We start from the raw sequence: 7,676 nt of genomic DNA on the forward strand, positions 1-7,676 counted from the left end.
TTTACAATTAAGTGCTGCCTCAAAGCGCAACTGACGCGGAAGAAGATCGTGGGTGACATCGACCTGACCGCTTGCAGCCTTTTGAGATATTGTCATGAATGATACAGCTCCGTGAGCATGTTCCTTGCGGCCAGACGCGACTGTGGATTTTTATTCACATTGTTTTTCTGAGGGCAAGCACTTTAAAGTTCAAACGTCAGTGTAGCAACGAACGTGCGCTGCCGAAAGCTTGCTTGGTCACGGAGACGATACACGATTGAATGATAGCGCAGATTTAGCGCGTCATTGTCCTCGAGACCTTGCGCTGTCACCGACAGAAGCAAGATAACAAACTTAAACTGCTTGGCAGCTTCTTACTGGGCCGTGCCACCCAAGGGCTGCTACTCTGGCGTCACAAGCGTATTCTTTTTTTTTTTTTTGTCGGTTTCACTTTCAGAAAGAGATAATGCTACAAATGCAGTGTCATTTATTCTTGGCTCCCGGATTTAAATGCAGGTTTTAGTGATCTCCACATTGCGTTTGTTTCCAAGACTAGGTGTAAGCCGCACTATGGTCGCTCACACCCGCAAACACACAAACACTCTCGCGCACACACACGCACTCTCCATCGAGCCAACGCACACTCTCTTTCTCACACGCACGCACACACTCTCTCTCCATCGCACGTACAGATATCCATGCGCACACAAACACGCACACTTTTGTCCGCAGGCATGCGTGCTTAAAGGGGCCCTGAACCACCCCTCGGGCTTGGTGAAATAACATAGTCCGCGGGTAGCATACGCTGTTGTGAACATCTCCGCCACGTTCTGCTATCCTACGCGGTCCGTGGAGCTCGCAGGCGGAGCGCGAAGTTACCCTTTTCTCAAACGCTCTCGTTTGAAAAACTCTATGATCCTCGCTTTTTTCTGTGTGCTTTATCAAGTCATAAAGCACACTCCAATACGCGGCTGCTATTGGTCGCTGCGCTCGGCTACACCGCGGCCGCCGCGAGGTGCCGCCACGAGTCCAGTGGCTAAGCGCACTGCGTCTCTCTGACGACAGCCGCGTTTTGCTTACGTATAGTCCGCACAGGCACCAAATCGGAAATTTCAACAGCGCGCCACGGTGACGTCTCCGCCGTAGCCTTCGCAGTGCAAGACATTGGAGGAGGAAGGGGAACACAGCTGAGGCCGTGTTTGATTGCAGATAACTCCGGTTCTGCTGAACGCATTGAAGTACTGTTTGCGGTAAAGTGGTTCTGAAATAGCCTAGCTTCAGTTCAAATGCCTTCCTCCACTTCGATAAAAAGTGGTTCAGGTTGCCTTTAAATACGAACACGCACGGTCGCACGCGTGCACATTCACACACCGCAATGCATGTGCCGCAAGCACGCAAACGCGCACACACATGCATTAACCCGCGCGCATGCGCTCACGCACGCCCAGATACAGGCATGCAGACACGCCGCGAACGCTCACACACGCGTATACGCACTCGCGCGCAAGCGTATGCAAATACGGATGCACTAGCACACACACACACACATTATCTTTGCCTCGCGCTTACGCACGTTCTCTCTCCCTCGCACACAAATGCATTCTCCCTCACACGCATGTACTCTCTCTCTCTATCCGTCGTACACACGCGCGCGCACACACACACACACACACACACACACACACATAATGAGCACAAAACAGTCACACATTTGTTCGCATTCGTGCATGCTGAAACTCGAAAACGCACGTTGCACGCTTACACGTTCACAGCGCGCACGCATGTACTGCAAGCGAGCGCGCATACGCAGGCACACGCAGTCACGCACACACGCCACGAACGTTCACACACGCATACACGCACTGCCGCGCATGCAAACGCAAATACCGAGGCATACGCCCGCAAACACATATACAGAGCGCCTACGCGCATACAACCATACCCAGGCACGCTCAAGACATGCACACGCATAACCACTCTATACCATCTCGGCTCCCTCTAAACAACCTGCGCGCGCTAACAGACTTCATAACACTCCCTCTACCATTACAGTCTCAATGACAACTGTAAAAAATCGCTTTGTGGTTGAAATTTGGCGCTTCTTCAAGTCAATGTGCCCTCTGGCGGGAGGGTGCGAAACGATTTGCTCCTGTCGTGGGACTTCACCGTCCCTGTCACACCTGCTTTAACCGCTATAGCGCACCACCAGTGTTCAAACTAAGTACCAAAATGAATATGTTGTTAGAAGGGACTACCCTCTTGTTGCAGTCACTTGAATCTTTTTGACCCTCGGCCGATATTTAGAAATATATCTTTGAAAAAAAAATTCCCATTGAGTTACACTTGTGCACTGCTGTGAAGCTCCAAATGAGAATGTCCTGAATTCCTGGACATGTAATCACTTAGGAGTTGTGAATGCGAAAGCTCTAATTTCCAATTGAACGCCTCTGAAAGGTCCTTCCAGTTATGACCTGCTCGTGGGAAAGCGAGCGCGTTGGCGCGCTTGGGCAAGTTTGGCGCGTTTTCATGTGGCCTTACCGATGCGCACTTAGAACGCAGGTTATAGCTCGCGCGGTCAAAGTACGCGCAGAAAAACACAGGCTTCCGAGAGTAAGGGTGACGTGGTCACGCGGAGACGCCCTCTCACCAACCCGAACGCCTACACTTCGTTTCACAAGCTGTTTGCAGCGCGTTGGAAGGCAGGGCCGCTTAGCCTAGGTGCACTTGAGGAAGTTGTGCGCCTACGCACCCGTAGCTCCACGATAACAATGACAGGTGGCTCCATCTATGTTAAAAGAAGTGTGGTAATATTTAGCTCGCTTATTTTTGCAGCAGGTGGGGCTGGTGTGTTGCTGATCTTTTTTTCTTGTTTTATTTTTGGACGGGCGACGCCCGTTCCTAAGGTACTGCCCCATTTCTTTTCCTACACAAAAGCAGCCAAAATTAATCCGAAGCCCTCCACTACGGCGTCTGCCATAGTTCGTTGGAGACGTTCTCCTTCTCATTTTCGCTGCTTTCACTGCGACAGCAGTGAATGATCTCGACTTGTGTACACACAAGAAATGATTCAAGTTATCCCATTAGAAGGGTCTACCCTGGCGCCGCAGCTCTGCTATCTGGCGCAGGTACTGGCAGCGGCAGCTGTCTTACCAGTACTCACCTACGGGGCAGAAATCTGGAGGCTTACGAAAAGGGTTCTACTTAAAGTGAGGACGACGCAACGAACTATGGAAAGACAAATGATGGGTGTAACGTTAAGGGATAAGCAGACAGCAGATTGGGTGAGGGAACAAACACAAGTTAATGACATTTTAGTTGAAATGAAGAAAAAGAAAAATGCCATGGGCTGGGCATGTAATGAGAAGGGTAGATAAGGAATGGTCATTAAGGGTTATGGAATAGATTCCAAGAAAAGGGAAGCGCAGCAGGGGGCGGCAGGGAGTTACGCGGGCGGATGAGATTAAGATGTTTGCAGGGACAACATGGCCACAATTAGCAAATGACCGGGGTAGTCGGAGAAGTATGGGAGAGGTGTTTGCCCTGCATTGGGCGTAGCCAGGCTGATGATGATTCCACACTGCTGCAAACAGCTTGTGAAAAGAGGTATAGTGCTGCGCTAGCACGGTAGCCGGATGAGGCTGAGGTGTCCTCCTCAGAGAGACATTTACCGAGCTGCAAATCGCACACAACGTTTCCCCTCCCACAAACCAAGAATACCCCTTCGGCATCGGGCGATGCTGCACCGAAGCGCGCTCGTCACGTGGCATCGCCGCCAATGGGAACTTAGGTGACGCTTTCCACTTGTCCAGGCGACAGACGCCGGCTGTTTCGCTTAAAGGGCTATGTGATCCTTTCGCGTAAAAAAATGACGCATTGGCACCTTTGCCCCCGTCTATGTGTGTCCCGTTTTGCGTGTGTCATCCTAGCAATGAACGAGAACAGGTGAACTCGAAAGCCCTGACTTCTGCTAGTCGCAAAGATATGAAGCCAATCGGAATTTCAGTTGAACTGAATTTTGTTTGTAACAGTAAAGTCAAGAAAGGCACAGAGAAAAATTGTCAATTGTTTTTTATTAGAAGGACGGAAACGATAACGTCAGCGGACGTTAAGGTCAATTAAAAAGCAACTTGCGTCAATGCCAACCATATCTCTACCTCCCCCCACCCCCCATTGGAATATGCGTACCTTGCTTTAACAATCGAGCTAGAGGGATGGTGGTTGTGCCCACATCCATATTTTTGTGTATTTATATTTCTGCACAAGGTAATCCCCGGGGTGTGTTAGCCAGCGCCAGTCATTGTCATGCTGGTGGATATTTTAGTTCCTTTCGAGCGACGGCATGACGTAGTAGGTAAAATATAGGCGCAGGCATCCGACGAATAAACTCTGGTATGCTGCCTCAAGGTGCCAAACCTACCAGAGACGAGACACCTCTTGTTAAGGCCGATCCACACGACGGACCAAATTCCTCTTTTGGACCGCGGTCTGCGCATCACGTGATAGGACGTCACCAGTTCGCGCGTACCGCCGTTGGCCCGTGCAAGACCGCGGCCCTCGCGGTCTAACAAATCGCCGAGGCTTTTCCCGCTTCCGTTTTGGCGGCGGACCGCATGCGAACCGCAGCGATTTTGGCTAAGCGAACGAATGTTGTCCGGCAACAGAGTGTCTTCAGCCAAATCCAATCTAGTTTTCGGTTCAGCAAAAGCCAGTCAAGCCAGTCGTTTCATGTCCGCCGTTCCGCCTACACGTGCGTGCAGCAGATATATTTTTTAAACACCGTGACCTCTTGGAGGGACGAGGAGGTTTTTTTTCATTTTGTATACCTCGTTGAGCAGTTCCCGGCTTTGTGGGACTCGAGCCGGAGCGATAACAATGATAACACTCTGGCCGAGAGTGTAGCCGTGACGTCGCATCACGTGACCGAGCGGTCCGCGGACGTGGTCCGTCGTGTGGATCGGCCTTTACGGACGCAATATCATACACACTTAACCTATGTTAGATAGAGCATATGCTTCTTTTTATGTCCTGTTTTCTTCACCTTTCATTTTAGATGAAGTCCTCTTACCATACCGTTCTCTTTCTTTTGATCTGTGCCTTAACTACATCTTTCTTTCAACGCTCTCACCACGTTCAGCCTGCTCCAGTCGGCATACTCGATTCAATTTTCCATAGGGATATGACAAACGAGACCTGTCTGACTCGTTCACTTCGGCTTGGCGAGATTGTCAGAAGTCAGAACACACACTTTCTCACCTTGTATCGATAAGTACCTTCTGAAAAGTGAAGGACTTACCATTTGTTGTCGCTGGTGAAATCACTGTTTCTGACAGCTCGCAAAGTGTCTACTTCCTTCAATTATTTGAGCATAAATTCACTGTATTTTGCCGATGTTAGCAATTCAAGCTTTGAACAGTTCCATAGATTCTGTAAGTGGGCTTTATTGTCATTGTAAAGCTCGATTTTTGTACATCATAAGTTATCGTATGGGCTCATAGTCCATCTGCGTTAGATCATATTTTTCACCTAGGGCTGCTGTCGCTAGATTCGCATATGGGACTTACAGTAATATAAAACAAGCAACAAAAAATGCCTAAATCCATATTAAAAAATTCAACATAAGCGAGTTATAATAAGTCTGCTTCTTATAAAGCGGTTTATGACTCTTTGCTTGACAGGCTCAACATTCAAAGTTGAGCCATTTTAACGATGCATTTTGACAGGTTACAGGCGTAACCAAGGTTATGTAGTTTCTCACAACTATGAGTCGTTAACTATTATTCCAAATGCTCCTCGAAATGTGCACTAGTTTAACGTATGAAAACATACGGTGACGTGGGAGAAACATATTGCACACGATAAAACGCATGCACAAAACATGAGAGGAACTTGTTTGTTCTTCGAATAGTTGGTACCCTCTCTGAGACACAATTCCCGCTAAAATGAAGCACTGGAAAGCAGAGATTCGAATGCTAAGTATCACGACGACACATCCCACCGCCCGTAGCAAGAGTGCCGCCCTCATGATTGTTTTCTTTTTGCGTGTGATTTTTTTTTTCACTCGCGTTGTTATAGCGGCAAATATGTGAGCGTAAACAGCGCAAAAGTTTACATGAGGAGCAAAATGCGGTGGCTTTTCCTTTCTCGTGTGGGCTTCGGCTCGGTTGGTCCTCATTGTTTGTTGCCAACTAGCCCAGCCAGACAAATAGCAATAATGTCTCGCAACTGCATTTCTAGGCTAGAACATACGTTCATCCATTTGCCGTCTTCAGGACCTCGTTTCGCGCATCATAAAACACCATATATTGTGTATTATACTCTGTGAATCAATTTTTTCTGACTGCTCGTATTTTTTACAGGGATTGCAATTATCGGTACGACGCTATGAACATATTTATAGACTACTCAAGCCAGTCCACTTAACTAGCACGGTAAATATCACGCACTGAATAATTCCTGCTTCGTTCTCGACAGACTTTATCATAACGCACGACCTCAAACATGAACGAAAACGCTAATATATTTTTGTTAGACCCCATTCGCGAGAAGTGCATGTGAATTCAAGCATAATACGATAGTCTGGTGACATCTGTTGAGCCTTACTCACAGGAAATTAGGTTCGGTATAGTGCCCCTTGTCGAGTTTATTATCCAATTTATCTATAATCCAAGATACAAAAATCAAATAGCTATATTTTGAGCTTGTTTTAAGAAGTGTAAAGTAAAAATAGCAGCACATCCAGTAAAGTTTATCCTAGAAACGCATGGTGCCATAATTAGCTGCCAATTTCTCAAAGGCAATATTGACAGGCGGATTGTATTGAAACTATGCAAATTCGTAGCGATAGTGGCCCTTCACATAAGAATAATTGGGGCTGTGTTGGCAATTTTCAAACATGCCAATTCACTATTAAAAGCGAAAAACACCGTAAAACGCATGTCTCTGTGTCCGTGCCTACAAATGTGGAACCGCTGTTTGATATGTTCATAGAGTAGGAGCACGAAATAGCAGGCAGAAGTATTGAGACGTGCGTATCTGGGAATATCACGCGAGCGAGTTTCTGCCACAATCCACGATGAGTTAGCAATAGGAAATGTTGCAGCAAGTCAATTCAAAACGTTGGCTGCCTGACGAAGAGGAAGCGTGTGGAGGCATTGTGGCTACTTTGTAATATTTCGCGAGGATATTGGTCCTTTTTACTAGACAAACTACAAACTGGTAGGACATGAGAGACAGATCTAGTGTTATGATCCCATTACGAAGTATAAGCCAAAGGATTGGAGGCACAATGGTTCATCCTAGCCAAAGAACTTATATTCGCAAAGTTCGGTGATGAAGCGAATGGCAACAGGTTCTATTAAATAATTTTCGTTGGTGGGCTACCTGTAACATTATGCAACCATCAATTCAAACTACTACTACGCTTTATGCAAAAAGTTGAGGTAAAACATGGAGGAAAAACGTAGCGGAAGGCATTCTAAAGGTGTGATAATGTGGCGCGTGAATGCTTTATGAGAGATTGGATGTGAAAGAATGTCAAAGCTGACCACTTTCGGCTTTTACGCTATGTATCATATGCCCCATTCGCCTGGCATTGCTCGTTTTCACTATCAATATTTCGCCAATGTGAAAAAAAGAATGCACACTGTTCTCGAGGGAATTATAGCTGCCAAGGAGTGGTTGCACCAACGGACGGAAGA

The sequence above is a fragment of the Dermacentor variabilis genome, chromosome 3 (assembly GCF_050947875.1).
Source record: "Dermacentor variabilis isolate Ectoservices chromosome 3, ASM5094787v1, whole genome shotgun sequence".
NCBI classification, from domain to species: Eukaryota; Metazoa; Arthropoda; class Arachnida; order Ixodida; family Ixodidae; genus Dermacentor; species Dermacentor variabilis.